Raw genomic sequence first — 16,791 nt, 5'->3', positions numbered from 1 at the left:
CAGCTGTTAGTATTTTCAATGAGAAGCTTCCCATCGTCATCACGACGGATGCGTCCGATGTTGGACTGGGAGCAGTGTTTCAACAACTCAGAGGTGATCAGCTGATCACAATTGCTTTTGCATCTCGTACCTTGACCCCTGCTGAACGCAGGTATTTAGTAGGCGAGCGTGAAGCTCTTGCTTGTCTTTTTGCCTGTGAAAAGTGGCATGTTTATTTGTGGGGCCGGCACTTCACATTACGCACAGATCACCAAGCACTGGTTGCTCTTGTTTCTGCGGGATCCGAAGGCCGCCGCCCCATTCGAATTTCTCGTTGGTGTGCAAAACTCATGTGTTATAACTTCAGTGTTCAATATTGCAAAGGTTCCAATAACGTGGTTGCTGATGCACTGTCGCGCCTTCCTCTTCAGATACCGGTCACTGAAGAGCGGGATGAGGAAGTTGTCTCCTTAGTCACTTCTTGCATTACTAAAGCTGAGCTTCAGGCAGTTACAGCTGCAGATTCCACTTTGTCTCAAGTTCTCAAATATGCAAGTGAAGGATGGCCTTCCGAAAGTGCTCTTGCTCCTGAATTCTTGCCCTACTTCGCAGTTCGCCAGGAACTTTCTTGCGTCGAGAACTTGCTTTTCCGCGGTGAACGCGTAATTCCCCCTGTTTCTTTCCGTAACAAGCTCATACAGCTTGCACGCGAGGCTCATCCAGGCATTGTTCGCACCAAACAGAACCTTCGAGACAGGTACTGGTGGCCAGCCTTAAACAGGTTGAGCATGCAGTGTACAGCTGCCACATATGTCACAAAGCTGATAAATCTGCCAAACCTACATTCTCTCCGTTACAGCCAGTCGAATGGCCTGATCGGCCTTGGCAGAAAATAGGCATGGATATCATTGGTCCATTGCATAATGTTCCGCAAAATGCTCGGTTCATTATTTCTCTCATTGACTATCATTCCAAATGGCCAGAGATTTGTTTCACACACACAGTCACTTCTGAGGTCGTCATTGAATTTCTGTCTTCAATTTTCAACCGGGAAGGTTTTCCTGATGCAATACCCATGTAACACAAAACCTCTAAAAGACGTCTCGAAACGGCTACGGACGGCTATAGACGTCTTGGTTCACGAAAAAGAGAGGAGGCGAGCTTCGAATCTGCGTCGACTTCGGAGGGTTAAACAAGAACATTTTGCGGGAACGAGTCGTAATGCCCACCGTCGACGAATGTTTGGCCAGACTTGCCGGAGCTACATGGTTCAGCAAGCTTGATGCAAGGGCTGGTTATTGGCAAGCTCCGCTAGCACCAGAGTCCCAGAAGTACACCACTTTTCTGACGCCATTCGGCCGGTTTCAGTTCCTCCGATTGCCCTTTGGAATTTCGACAGCACCCGAGTTTTTCCAGAGAGAAATGCTAAGAGTTCTAGAAGGCATTGAAGGCCAAGCGTGTCTACAAGACGACATTATAGTGTTTGGCCCTTCAAGGGAAGAACATGACGCACGACTGCACAAAGTACTGCAGCGCCTGCAAGAAGCTGGCATCACCTTGAACGCAGAAAAATGCGTACTACACCAGCAGTCAGTGAGATTCCTGGGACACATTGTGTCTGCGAATATGGTATCAGTGCCGACCCTGAAAAGGTCAGCGCACTATGTCACCTAGCAGAGCCTACTGATGTAACAGAAGTGAGGTCCTTCTTGGGAATGGCCAACCACTTGGCCAAGTTTCTCCCGGGGCTCTCGCAGCTCACAAAACCGTTACGTGACCTGCTTCACAGCGACGCCGAATGGTGCTGGGAGAAGCCACAGCAAGAAAGCTTCAACGCCGTCAAGAAAGCATTGACGACGACTCCAGTGCTTACTCACTACGACCCTTGTAGTCATCACACTGTGTCGGCGGATGCATCGTCGTACGGTCTTGGAGCAGTCCTCCTTCAAGAGACAGCGGGTCAGAGACTTCCAGTAGCCTATGCCTCAAGATCCCTCTCTGACACGGAGACGCGATATGCGCAAATAGAGAAAAAGTAGCTCTGGCAGTTACATGGGCCTGCGAGCATTTCCGCTCCTATCTGCTTGGTCTGCAGTTTCACGTGGAAACTGATCACAAGCCACTGGTGCCATTGCTGTCATCAAGCCGCCTGGACGAACTTAGTCCCCGTCTGCAGCGGTTCCGTATGAGACTCCTCGAGTTCGATTACACCATTGCCCACATCCCAGGCAAGGAAATGCATACAGCCGATGTGCTCTCAAGGAAACCACAGAAGGAAACGGACAACAGCAGGCCAAGGAGCCTTAGCAAGGCCATCGTAGAACATGAAATTCTCACTGTGGAACTTCTGCCTGCTTCCCACGATATGCTTGAAAAGATAAAGGCAGCACAAGAGAACGATCCTGTTCTAGCAAGAGTTAGGGATTACAGCACGACGTCGTGGCCCAAAGAAGTGGCACTACCTCCGGACGTGCAGAGGTATTCAGCATTTGCCCATGAACTGACACAAGTGGATGGCATTTTACTCAAAGGCAGCCGCATTGTCATTCCACCAAGCATGCAAAGTGATGTGCTAGAACACTTGCATGCCGGTCATCAGGGCATTGGGAGATGTAGGGCTCGAGCCACTCAATCGGTGTGGTGGCCAGGCATTCACCAGCACATCCAAAGTTATGTGTCAAGATGTCCTGTCTGTCAACAACACCGTAAACCACACGCCGAGCCTATGATATTCTCCCCACTTCCTAAACACCCATGGGAAGCGATAGGAATCGATCTCTTCTGTGTGGATGGTGTTAACTACCTCGTAGTTGTGGACTACCGCGGCCGTATAATGAACCGCTGTTCCGTGTTCCGTATTCCGTTTTGGCCGCCATTAGCGCCCTGTGATTGGTCGTTTCAGCTGTCACTCAAGTGACGTGTCGGAAGCCCAAATTTTGGTGACGTCAAAATGACGAGTACGCGCTCATTATGCTAAAATATACGGAATCGGTTCCGTCCAAGCGCGGAACAATCTGCGAGTGGCCCCGTTTCGACGGAATAGCAAACATGGCGGTGCCGGCGAGCTTTTTCGTGTTGTTGGCGGCGATCGCTCGGCGGCTCGGCAGCACCGTGGGCGCCGTGAGCGCCCGACGACGCGTTCGACATGCCAGTCGATGAAAGAGTTCGCCGTCACTTTCGCCCGAAGAAAGGAAGGTGCGGCGGTTGTGCGACGAAGTGGCCGAGGAAGGCGCGCGACGGCGCGACCGACTTCGCTCTCGGTGCAGCCTGTGGGTGTTGTGCGGCCTTCGGTTTTTCGCGAGTGGCAGCTTTCAAGCCTTGTTTGGAAGCGAGGATACATGCAAGCTGCGGTGAGCAGACTGTGTGCGATGTTGTGGCGGAGGCAATCGCGCACGCCGGGATCCGTAACAAGTGGGTTCACTTCCCGTGGACGCCGGATGAAAAGGCGGCCTTGAATGTTTCCTACTGCTGCCGGCGTCATAGGATGCGTGGACGGCAGCGACGCAGCGTTGCCGTCATCATTGCACCGAAGGGTGACCATCACAAGGCGGCATTTTATCCCCGCAGGGGACATTATGCCCACATCGTCATGCTAGTAAGTATCGGTCTTCCCATCCTTTCGAGCGCATGTCCGCGTAGCGAAATGTGGCTCACAGTGGTTCATGCTTTCGTCAGATCTGCGACGCAGACATCGGAATCCTGCCGTGAACCACTGAGTTTGGGATCAGACTACGACGCCCACGTCTGGCGGACAACGCGGCTGCGTGAGCGCATCGAAGGGGCCCGGATTGCCGCGGCCGTACCTTCTGGCTTCTAGGTGAGCAGAACAAAAAGTTGGTATATTCACAGTTTGAGCTAACAGAATATTTGCTCGCGCTATGGTTAATGCCCTGTTTGATTAGCTCCAGGTACTTGGTAACTGTGACAACTTACAGGATGTCACTCACTGCACGTGTGTCATCTTGCAGCTATCGGTTATCTGCTCCATAATATCGACAAATGACTCACATTGTCATGACAGCCCATTTGTAGTAGTCATGCTTCGCGTAGTACGGGTAAGTCAGACTGGTGAGGTGTATAGCATTAGATCATGTAGATGATGCTATCATTGCTCTCTTTGTGTGGATCAGCCTTGTGGATCTCTTACATGGAAGCAGTATTTACAACACACCACTTGTATTTGTGCAGGTGACAGAGGCTACAAACCAGGACCATGGCTCCTGACACCTCTCCGAGGCTGTCCTCTCAGAAGCGGTGTTAAAAAGGCAAGTGCTACACCGCACATGCTGCAATGCAGTCTGTAATGAAGCGTTGTGCTGGGCGTTTGAAGAGCTGCTTCCGCTGCGTTCAGCAGTGCAGTTGTACCCTCCATTAAGAATCAGAATGTGCATCTCACATTGCTGCAGCATGTGCAGTGTTGCACTTGCCTTTACATTGCAGAAGGTGACAGAAATGTTCATGATTTCAGCGAGCGACGATTCCAATAGTGAGCATGGCAGTGTTGTCAGGGATGACCCCGAACCACTGCTTAGACAAGGAAGGCCATCACGCTCCTCATGTATTCCTGGACAAGCTGTCCGCAGTGGTAATCCGCTATTTGGCTAACTGCACCACTGACAACAGCGCTAGGCAAGTGTCATTTCAGTGAGAAACATGTGCCTAAGAAGTAACAATAATATATGTGGTTTTCCGTGCCAAAACCATGATACAAGTGTGAGCCACACTGCAGTGGAGGACTGAATTTATCTTGACCACCTGTGGCTCTTTAACGTGAATCTCAATGCAAGTACAGCAGTGATCCTTCACGTTACCCTCATGGAGATGTGTTCGCTGTCAGCAGGAACCGACCCATGCGCTGAATGAAGCTTAGCAGTGTGACTTCTTACCTGCTAAGATCTTACCTAACAAGTAGGAAGAAAACGTTTCGATGTTAAATTTCCTGGTAATAATAAATCGCTGCTGGGTTTCATCATATGCTGTATGACCAGGTCTTTCGCAGAACTTGACTACACGTGACTGGGTCATTTTTATGTGGCCGTAGATAGGAACTTTTCATTTAGCAACTGTCAATATAACGCACTGTACTCAGCAGCTGAGTGCTATAGCCAATTCTCTGGAAAGCAAGGGTTTGTTATTGTTTTGTTACTGCTGACCGTCTTCTAATCACGAACACTGTGACCGTTATCTGTTCTATGACTGGGAGTGCACACCAAGTCTTTGTCTCCTCACTTCGTGTATAACAACACAGGGCTTGCCTTTTACTTCACGCACAACTTGCGGGCACTGTGCTCTTTTGTTGCACATCCACCACACTGTTCCTTTTGAAAGGGCCAACTGATGCTGAAACAGATCGTCTGGCATTTCAAGTACCTTTTTCTCATTCAGAAGTGTGCTCATCTGTGAATGAAGAAGTAATGTGAAAGAATATGTAAGCAGTCTCTTCAAGACAGAACCTTGTAAAAAAAAAGAATTTATTCGTGTTCACACCAATGCAAAGACGGCACATACATTCTGTAAATAAATGTACATTGTGAAACTGTAGTGTCATGTTTTCAAAGCATTACTGACATTTATTACATGCACAAGTTACAAGAAACATCGTGCTGAAGGAAGCACAGTGTGACATCGTACTGCATGGGTAATTAATGACTACTATAATGCAAATATAGATAACATCAGCATGCCTTTCTACTAATGACATATCACGTTGCTAAAAGCGTTATATGCGTTTCAAGGAGCACCTTTGTCGTCGCGTGTGGCAGGGACCAATACTGTAACCAATGTCTGCGCACCTCAAATTTTGGTTTAAGTTCGGCACATGTTGTCTCTGCTTATTGCTGCATCCCATCATACCGCATGAAAAAAAAAAGAGGGACACATGAAATGTGCACAGTATACGAATCACAAGGTACGTGGGCAATTGTGTGCACAGCTATGCATTTCAGATATATTACAGAGTAGTATAGTACCCCTCACAAGATGGGGGTTTGTCAATGTTTATAAGAAAGGACAGTTGCATAACAATGGTATTACATGAAGCAGCAAGACAAACCAATGTATACAGTGTGCAAAACACGCCTGTGCAATTGACGGGATGCTTTCCTGAATAGGCAATAGCAAAGTTTTTTCTTACAGATATAGCGTCAACATTACATAAATGTAAAATGCATGTTGCAATGTAACTGGCCTAATTTGTTTGCAAAAAAAGTATATGTTTGGTTTTCGAGGACATAACTTCGCAAAAGGATTGATAGCTGTGACCCACGCAAAAGTCAACTGCAGTTTCAAAAAGGACACAGATAGTAGCCTGTGTGATTATTTTGCTCAGTGTAAAAGCACCTCCTGTGAGTGGCAAACAGGCATATCATCCTTTAGTGCAACTTGTAAAAACACTTGTGTCATATACATTTCAACTTCAAGTGACATCATGAAACTACAGTCTTTTGGTGTACAGTCAAGCATGGTCTTCAATTCATTTCAGATAGCTCACTAGCACATGTCAAAAAACTTATGAAGAGCAAGCACTGCCACAAAATCTTGCACTGTGAGTTTCACTGGAGGGAAAGGCTATGCTTACAGGCTTACCGCATGAAATGACGCCACATGATATGTGTTGTGTGCATCATTTCAGAAGGCTGACGATCACATGTCAAAGCAACTTGTGAAGACGTGCTCACACTACCACAAGAAAGTGGAGTATCGATTTAAAAACACTTATGCACTACACTTGTCACACCAAAAAGATGACACGCAAGTAAAGAAACATGAAACAAAGAACACAAAAATGAAGACATGTTACAACGGAAATAAAGTCTTAATGTTCATGGCCGACGAGGTGGCTACAGCAGCAGTGAAGACTGGGGAACTCCAGGCCCAATGGCAGCCAGGAGATGTTAGAGCGTGCCTGCGATGCATTGGGTAGCCGAACGCATGCCCCTCACTCCATCGACCAGCTCGGGATGCTGCAGCTAGAGAAATTCACAATGTATTACAGGCCACTTAATGCAAGAACACACGGGATACCAAACTAATGCTCCATCGGTTTGATTCGGATAGTCAGCGATGACAAGGCATTTGTCATTGAGCTGGAGAAAAAATCCAACCGTTTTTTGTTATACGTTTAAACCAGGGCCCAACCACAAGAACTCAAATAGATTTGAAGTGTTGGTTTCACTTATTTTGTTCCATGAAAATGTGACCCTGAATTAACTCCGCTTCTTCTTAACCTCGGTACAAGCACTCCAATGTAGCATCGTTAAGTCTTCACACTTGAGCCTCCTTTACGTGGCAAAAAAACCTCGGAACTTGGCGAAACACTCGTAGCACTTCTAGCCACACACACACCAAAAACAGGCCCGCCGCTGCTGGAATAGCCTGAGAGGTGGCTCCGTAAGTCCCCCCCCCCCCCGCCCCCCCTTTTTTTTTCAGAGTTCTCGCCGCAACGCGGTAAACCAATGCAGCATATATCATACAGTTCTTTGCAGGCTACAACAATTATACTTATCAAATCTATTCGTTATATCATCACAAATGAAACACCGTGGTGTGCATGTTAACACAAATGTTTTACGCAACAAGTTTCTTCTGTGCAAGTTCGATTCATCAGAAATGTACGTAAAATGCACAGGGGAAAAACTGAACGCTGTAACTACGCTCGCTCACGCACTATCGTTCACGAAATCAAAAGGTGAAGCTTACTAGATATCAGACGATAGAAATACAGGCTTCCCCAGTTCATAACGATTTTTTTTTTCGCTACCTGTAAGAACTAAAGCAAAGTAAACATAACGCGGTAACAGCATTGTTTACTCACCTTGCGGCTAGAATTCCATGTTTTCCTTGTTTTTCGCAGCTTCCGATATTCCTCTGCGACGAAAATACTCCCCGGTAGTCGCGATCACATTCTTTTCGCAGCATTATAGGTGACAGAACAGAAAACACGGCTCGCAGAGACGATCAGCTGTTTTTCTCGGAACGGCCGCCTTAAGCGACTTGGATTGGATGCAAAAGCAACGCCCATGTGGCTACGACTCTCAAAATACGTTTGTTTTGCGTTTACTTCGCAATACGCTTCATTAACCTTAGCACCAGAAGCTCATAAAACAAATTTATTTTCATTTACGTACAATTGTTCTTTTGTCACACGCTCGCGGACGAAATAAAAGAGTTATACGGCCCCTTTGCGGCCCTTTGCCAAAAAGTCACTAAAGCCCCTAGATTTTCCCCCCGAAAATACCTACAAAATACTAGAGATTTCCCCAGAATTCCTACGTAAAAAACGCCAACTGCCGCACTTGTCTTGCTCAACAAGCTATGGGCGGCTACGAGCGCTTTTTATTGGCCAAATTCGAAAAACGTCGCGGCTTCCGGCGTGGGCGGCGCCTCAAGCGTGACGTAACAGGGAAAACGGAATACGGAACACGGAATAAAAGTACATTATACGGCCGCTACTCACGTTTCTTTGAACTCAAAAAGTTGAAGCGTACCACCACAGAGAACATAACACAAGCACTGAGTCAGATCTTAGCGCGCTTTGGGGCACCGGCTATCATACGATCAGACAACGGCCCTCAGTTTGCTTCGGCACAGTTCAAAGCGTTTGTCAAGCAATGGGGATCAAGTCACGTAACCAGCTGCCCCTACTTCCCTCAGAGCAATGGCGCGGCAGAAAGAACAGTTCAGACTGCTAAACAGCTGATCAAGAAATCGCCGAACATCCACAAGGCTCTGCTCGCGTATAGAGACACGCCAGGGAAAGAAGGATTCACACCAGCGGAACTCCTCATGGGAAGGCGCCTAAGAACTGACGTGCCCGTGGCACCACACGTGCTGAGGCCACAGTGGAGCATCGTAGAATTTACTAAACGAAACGAAGCCTACAAGGTCAAGCAGGGCCAACAATATAATCGGAGACACAGGACCTTGGCAAGAGAGCCCATTCAACCGCAGACAGCCGTCCGCATTCTGTCTGGTGCTCCAACAACAGGGACCGTCATTGGGCCAGCTCACACGCCTCGTTCGTATGTAGTGAGCACACCTGGAGGTCTCACAAGACGCACCAGCAAACATCTCCAGCCGCTACAACCTGTGGCGACAACAAGAAGTTGACGAACCGTAAGAGCTCCGAGTCGGCTTGACCTGTGACAAGAGCAGGAGGGTCACTTCAAAGAAGAGGAGGTGTCGCGGGCGCAGCCTAGGAGATGGCGCTATGTGTACAGCATCACGTGGCTAGCGGAGGTCCAGGCGGGAAGATGCTCTCTGGGACCTGGGTGTGTGATCGTGTCTGTTGAGCTAACATGTAGCCGCGCGTGCCCGCGTGCTTTAATCCTTAAGTAATTAAACAGTTGTCGTTATCCGTCTGCTCGTTCGTGTGCTCTGTTCTCGACCACGACAGACACTATGTCACATGATCTCATCTGAGCTAATTGACATCGGCTGTGGGCCAAAAATCTCTAACTACGTCCGCTCTTTCCTGACCGCTCGCTCTGCTACAATAGGCATAGGCACTACGCGCTCAGATCCTTTCCACATGCCCAATAAAGGTACACCGCAGGGGGCGATACTCTCCCCCCCTTCTCTTTAACATCGGCATGAGGCGCTTAGCCAAATACCTCGACAGCATTCCAGGGCTAGGGTATGCGTTATATGCGGACGACGTTACCCTATGGGCCGCCAGTGGCTCTTTAGGAGGACAAAAAGAACAAATCCTACAAGACGCAGTGACCGCTGTTGAAAATTTCGCTCGCCGCAGCGGCATGAGCTGCGCCCCCGAAAAATCTGAATTTATTAGAATCCGAGGCCGAGGCCGTAGAATTCACGAGCCGGTCAACCTCTTTCTAGGAGACCACCAGATAAGAGAGGTCCAGAAAATGCGAGTCCTCGGACTCTGGCTTCAGAGCAACAAGAGAGTGGACCACACAATCAAAACTCTCAGAACAACGGTGAAGCAGATCTCCCGTATGATTTATAGAGTCACCTATCACCGAAAAGGTTTCAAGGGAGCTGAGACGCTCCGGCTTGTTCAGGCTTTTGTCCTCAGTCGGCTCACATATAGTCTTCCTGTCCAGGACCCCACTAAAACAGATCTAAAGGCCCTAGATGCATTGATCCGAACATCGTACAAAGCGGCTCTCGGCCTACCAATCGGAACATCCACTGAACGCCTAGAAGCCCTCGGTATCCACAATAATTATGAGGACCTACGCGCGGCAGTGCTCATTTCTCAACGCGAAAGCAGTGGCGTAACTAGGGTGGGGCAGGGGGGTACAAGTGCCCCGGGCGCCACTTGGGAGGGGGCGCCGAGTTGAGTCCGCCCGACATGCACTCGGGGACTTCCTGAGGACACAAACGGGGCGCTAGCGCCCCGCGCCTCGTGGAAAGGTCGCCCCTACAGGGGCGACCTTTCTCGCCCTTTCCTTTCTCGCCTTCTCCCCAGGCACCACCCGTGAGGCTAGAGACTCCTTTGACTAGTTAAATGGTGCTCCTTTCCTTCAACAAACGAAACACATTCTGGAAGCCTGTGGCTTCCGACGTTCAATTTGTCGGTGCTTTGTCTGCGTAAGCAGCACTGCCTTTTTTCGTCTGGTCCAGCGTATCTTCTGTCTTGAAATTGTTCTCGAGGAGGTGGTGGTTTGCGCTATATTCTGTAGCCTTTGCATTATTGTTGTTGCAGTGGTTCGTAAGAAAGGAAAAAAGGCATCTAATTTCTGCAGCCCTTAAGGGAGCACGGCGCAGTGCCTTATAGGTGTGGGGGTAAGGTGAGAATAAAAGAAAAGTAGAAAGAAAAAGAAAGAAGTGAAAGATGGTCGGCAAGAGCGACGAAGAGAGAAGAGGACAGGAAAGATTGGGGAGCCGGTCGCAGGAGTTCACGTATGGGACCACGATTCAGCCAGGGGCACGATACACGGCGGTGACGAGGCGGCGAAGGCCCCGTCGGTGAGAGGCGCACGGCATGGCGGTCGAGGCCAGGGGCGTAGCCAAGGGGGGGGGGGGTTGGGGGGGTTCAAACCCCCCCCGAAATTTTTCAGTTTTGCTTGCGTATATATACACGCACACATACAAACGCACGCACGAACTTACATAAAGTATGGTTGAACCCCCCCCCGAAAAAAATTTCTGGCTACGCCCCTGGTCGAGGCAGCCGTCACGGGGCGTCGATCAGCGAGAGGCACGAGGAGATTTCCAGGGCGTCGCACGTCTCTGCACCACGACTTCGGAATGTCTCTCCTTCTCCCCCCCCCCCTTTTTTTTTTGCTCATATCCAAGCCCATGAAAAGCAATAAGATAAAAAGGTCGGTGGAAGGTCGTTTCCATATAAGCATTATTTTAACCATGAACGTACCTATCCAGGGCCGTTGACAAAGACTTTTTTTATGGGGTTCTGACTTCCCTTTATTGTGTGATCTGGCATGTTTTTGTATGTGTGTGCATATACATATACATATACAAAATGTAATAATATCGGGGCGGTGGGGGGTTGAACCTTGCAAACCTCCTTCGAGGTTCGCCACGGAACTTGTCGCTTGAAATGTTCATTTTCTTCTGGCTCGGCCCAAGCCACCTTGGTTCTTCCACACGCAATAACCGTACTGAAAATCGGAAAGGTAAAGCGCTGCCCATGGTCTTGTTGCTTAAGGGTTGCGATCGAGCAGCTCTTTACCAACTCATCAGACATGTGAGTCTCCAAGCTTACGGCAAGCTTTCATGGGCAGACGTCGGGATGAAATAACGAAATGAAAAGAACTAAGTATGGGCTTTCCTGCGAGGTTTCTTTGTTGTCTTTTTCAAATCAGAAACTCGTTCACAGACTGCTTTCTGCCATTAAAGTGCGTCGCCCCTCCTCATTTTGATCGGTGTATCGGTACCTTCCCCACGACATTTTCCCCGATCAGCGTGCGTAGGATGGGGTTGACTATGAGGAATAACGTCCCCGAAGTAATTTTGTAAGAGTCTTCGAGGTGTGGGCGTCTTCACGTGAAGAGGGAGGTGTCATTTGTGAACTCGCTGTCACTCACCAAATTAACATTTGCGTGCCTAGTCTGCAGACAAAGTCGCCTTCTCGGAAGTGCGTGCTGCAAACACGTACGCAGGACTTCGGCTCATTGCCCCCTCTAAGCTAGCTTTATCAGCCGTGCGTCGTGACGTTCGTTATCCTTGAAGTAAAACCGTAAATGTGAAATTACAACCTACTCTTTTTGCATGCGTGGTGCACTAATTGTGTCACACAGCATCACCGAAAGCATTGGTCACGCTTTCCAAGCTCTTGTTGTTTCTAGGTGCCAGTACACATGAACTGGTTGTGAAAGGAGGCTGATTGAAGGGGGAAACTCAAAGAAAAAAAAAACGTGCTAGGGCCACCGGCTTCCCGTCTTTAGAGCAAGGTTCCGTGAAGCAAGGTGACAACACGTGATCGTGACGTCGTATCATGTCGACTGCAGCGCCCGTGTCTCCAGTGGTGGGCCTCGTGCACAATAGCACCAAAGAGATACAGGAAGTAGAACTGCAATATGGCAAATTATCCTATTACGATCACATTCGTGCCATTATTACTGTGAACTGAGCTTTAACAAGCGAGAAAATTGCGAAAAACTGAAGGATATATACATGTACTAACGCCCCTACACGTTTATCGTAGCGATCAAAAACGAGGTCTGGCCGTGATTTGCCGAGAGCTATTTCATCTTGATATATTTCTCATTCGTTTCGTTTTGTTATTTTGCTTCTGCCGGTGAACGCGGTGGCAATAACAGCAGCCAGGTGTAGTCTGACCCCAGTGATGTGGACATAGTTTATACGAGCGAGCCTCGCAGCAATTCTGCTTCGGATTTCACACGTGTTCTGCCGCTGTCCCGCAGAGAACTATGGTCCTTCGATAGTCTGATCTCATGGTACATTTCTCCTCACTGGTACCCTCCCTCCTGCTCTTAGGATGCGTGCCGCATTCCACGGGCGGATTGAGTGGCCCTGCATGGCCCTGCTCTGCCGGGGCTCTCTTCATGGCATGGCGCCTCTGCTCGAGTTCTCCAAAAGGCAAACGCCATTAATAAATAAAACTAAAAATTAAATACGCGAGAACATAAGCAGTATTTGGCAATCGGACGCCTCGCATGCCGTCGACGAAAACGACGCTTTGCTTTCCGTCGGTTGGAGCCGGGCTTCGTGCGCAGAAAGAGCTGCCGCCGCCGCTGCCGCCGCGATAGCACGGGGGATCATCAGACTCCCTTCAATGCAATCCTGCTTGATCTTCAATGCGAGGTTCTAAGTCTGCAACCACATCTATCGCGGCACTCGTGAAAGCCACGGCTTCACTGCACCGCGGCCAAGCAGCGGTCAATTGCACGCATGGTGACGTGTGATGGAGCTTTCTTATTCGCTGAGAGCAATCAGATTCGTGACGACATCGCTTCAGCACCGAGTCTGCGGCGAGTGAAATTGAGTAAGAGATATTCGGTCTTCGCTTATGGCATTATGTCCACTAATAACTTATCTTTTCACACCCAACCCGCACGCATTCTTCAATGCCCCTGCTCATTCCACCTCACCTTCATATTTCTCGTTAGCGTACCTTTAATGCTCCTGACTGTGCGTATCGGACGCCCTAGCACGAAAGTTACACCAGAAAAAGATCTATACGCTCATGTTTTACACACTACCTCGGGGGAGAAGGCGGATCACGAGCATCGACTTCACTGTCTGCTTCAGTGAGGCGGTAAGGTACAATGACACTTCATTTTCTGCTAATAGAGCTCAAGATTTTGTGTTTGATATTTCCTGTAAACACGGGTTATAGTGGCGTCATCTGGTCGATATAGACTCCGGATGAGGCACAAAACACACACAAAAGAAGACTAATGTTTCAAATGGATAACGTTACCATTTGAAAACTTTCCCCTATCTCATACACGGGTCATTTCTGAAGGCGATTTGGAGCCGCCATTCCAAAAACATATATCTACCTCCAAAATGACTAAAATCTGGACGACGATTCTGAAATATAGAGTTTTGTTTCACGGTTATATGTATCAACACATGTTGATCGCAGGGGTTCTCTCAAGAAGAAAATGCTTTAGACAAGTCATGCCTGTGTAGCATATAAATAATAATAATAAAAAAAAAAAACATGCGACGAAGGCAGTCACGTGCGGGCCGCTGTTCGCCAGCGAGAGGTCCGCGGGCCGCGTGTTTGAGACCCCTGGTCTAGACTGCAGCCGACGGCGGAAATGTGTGACCGTAGAGGCATGGCCAGCTCCTTTTTTAATGCGCGTGCGCCATGTCAAATGTAAAGAACGCGTTTTTCTTGGCAACCATTGTTCACAAACAAAATGAGCACTGGCACCCCAAAAGGCAATAATATATGCGACAACAGGGTTTGCCGGAACGAATTTTTGAATTCATCATTAGCATTGATAAAAAAAATGTAGGCATAGTATGCAGATTTGATCTACGCCATAAATAATTTTGAACAATACATTTCATGGTGATGTAGCCAAAAACGATAAAAACCGTTTACATGCGTCGATCTCTTTTGTGTGGTTGTATGTAATTTACGAACTTTTAGTGCAAAGCGAGGAGACAACAGGACAGCGGCGAGGTCCACTTCTTCTTTCACATTTTTTCTAACCTTGTGGACTTCTGGTGTGTCGTACGATGCGTGGATGTGCAAGACGGCTTTAGCCCACTGTAGCGAACAATCAATCAAGAAACCGCTCATACGCTTCCCCAGAACAGCCAGATGGCTTTTTCTTGAACATAATAATAATAATAATAATAATAATAATAATAATAATAATAATAATAATAATAATATATTATTATTACTATTATTATTATTATTATTAATCACTATCATTACCATCATGAAGGGCGCGGAAATATATTAAATATATTTGCCATGGGCGCCGTCCTATCTAGTTACGCCACTGCGCGAAAGGCTTAGCTTAACCACTCCTGGGAGAAAATTGCTATGCCGTGTAGGTTACCCATCTCGTCCTCAGTATGCGGGAGAAGAACTGGAGTCCATGGCTCAACAGGCACGTGAAAGGATCTTAGTAGCCCCTGTTCCCAAAAACACGAACCCACAATACCACAAAGGTCGCAGAAGCGCTCGAGCTCGCAAGTTACAGCGGCAATCCGGGGGGAATCCTGACAAGGTGTACACAGATGTCTCCCGATGCGGTACCAACAAGTACGCCCTCGCAGTCGTAGGAGCGGCCGCAAGTCAAGGGCTTCTGACATGCGCCACTATTCGAGCCGCGTCCGCGAATACCGCAGAAGCTTCAGCCATAGCGCTAGCTATTAAAACTAAGGACATCCTGGGACAATCATCACTTATTCTAACCGATTCCAAGGTTGCGTGTAGACTCTTTCTCACCGGGAGACTACCGCACAGCACCATTCGCCTATTAGGACCCGACCTAACGCAGGACCATGCGATAATCTGGTGCCCGGGTCATGCAGGACTCGATGGCAATGAGAGAGCGGACGGCGCGCCTCGTGCTTTTATCAACCGAGCGGCCGACCACTCAGACGAACATCCTTTCTTATCGCGAGACATCCTTGAGCACCAACGGCTTGAGCGGCGACAGTATAGTCCACCACACCCTGATCTATCCGGGCGGGGCTCTTACGACTGGCGCCGTATACAAACACATACATATCGGAACATTTATTTGAAACATGCCATTCACCCCACAATGTACAGCGATAGCTGTCCGTGGTGCGGAGGCAGGCCCACTCTCGCACGTGGGATTGCCAGAACGGGCCACCCGAAATTAACTCGCCGCAAATAGCCGGCAAAATTTCCGGAAGGGAGCAGTGGGAGACTTTGCTCGCCAGCGAGGATCGGGTGGTGCAACTAGCACTCCTCGACCAGGCGCGGCGGGCCGCTCAAGCCAGTGGAGCCCTGCAATAGGGGCCCCACCCACCCGCTCCCTAAACCTTTTTTTTTTTACTTTTTTCCCCTCAATAAACGTTTTGATATATACCCTGTGGTTGCTCATATTGCCTCCGCTGTCCTATTTTCATTTCTCTTCCAAAACTCAGCTTGATACGTTTGTGATCACTACCCAAGCTTCTGGAACCATATTCATCTATGTTCATCACCCTTAGCCTATCATACATCCTATGTGACACCAGTGCGTAATCTATCGTCGACTGCAGCCTTCCCACCTCCCATGTTATCTGCCCTTCGCACTTCTCGGTACTGTTGCAAATGATTAAATCATGCCTTTCACACATATCCATCAACATTCTGTCTGTTGGGTCAGTATATCCATCCATATCTTCTATGTGCGCATTCATATCTCCTAATATAATTATCTCGCACCCTTATCCTAGTTCATCAATGTCCTTTTCTATGCACTGCATCATTTCTTGGTTTTCCTCTCTGGCTTGCTCCTGTCCACAAGTATACAAAACCCAGGAGTGTCATCTGCCCTGCCACTTTCCCTTTTAGCCATAACTGTTCCCTGCACTCCTGCTTGACCCTTTGCCAGTCTATACTTTTATGAATAAATGCCCCGATACCACCTCCCTTGCTGCTGCCTTCTGTTCTATTGCAATATTCCCATGCGTAGTCCGGATTGCTAGGTGTTTGTTCTATGTCCCTAAGATGTGTTTCTACAAACCCATATACCATCAGCTTCTCCTCCCTTAGCTGCTCTTCTATCTCTCCCAACTTCAACCTATTCCTGCCACCCTGCATGTTAATATACCCTATGTCTGAATTTGCTCGGCCCTCGTGCCTACGTGGATTTCTTCTCCCCCGGAATCTACGTGTCTTGGATATTGGTGCCACTCTGAAATCGTACTCGT

General features: G+C 48.4%; 1 long non-coding RNA gene across 1 annotated transcript; it reads left to right on the top strand.

Annotated features, from left to right (window-relative positions):
- The first annotated feature begins 3,022 nt into the window (after positions 1–3,022).
- LOC125757312 (uncharacterized) lies at positions 3,023–4,835 on the top strand. Its single transcript, XR_007415233.1, has 3 exons — positions 3,023–3,574; positions 3,655–3,796; positions 4,168–4,835. It is a non-coding gene; the product is annotated as an uncharacterized LOC125757312 (long non-coding RNA).
- Positions 4,836–16,791: the final 11,956 nt, after the last annotated feature.

The sequence above is a fragment of the Rhipicephalus sanguineus genome, chromosome 2, assembly GCF_013339695.2.
Source record: "Rhipicephalus sanguineus isolate Rsan-2018 chromosome 2, BIME_Rsan_1.4, whole genome shotgun sequence".
NCBI lineage: Eukaryota > Metazoa > Arthropoda > Arachnida > Ixodida > Ixodidae > Rhipicephalus > Rhipicephalus sanguineus.
Note: the sequence above shows the minus strand (reverse complement) of the source record. Positions and strands in the feature narration are given on the sequence as shown.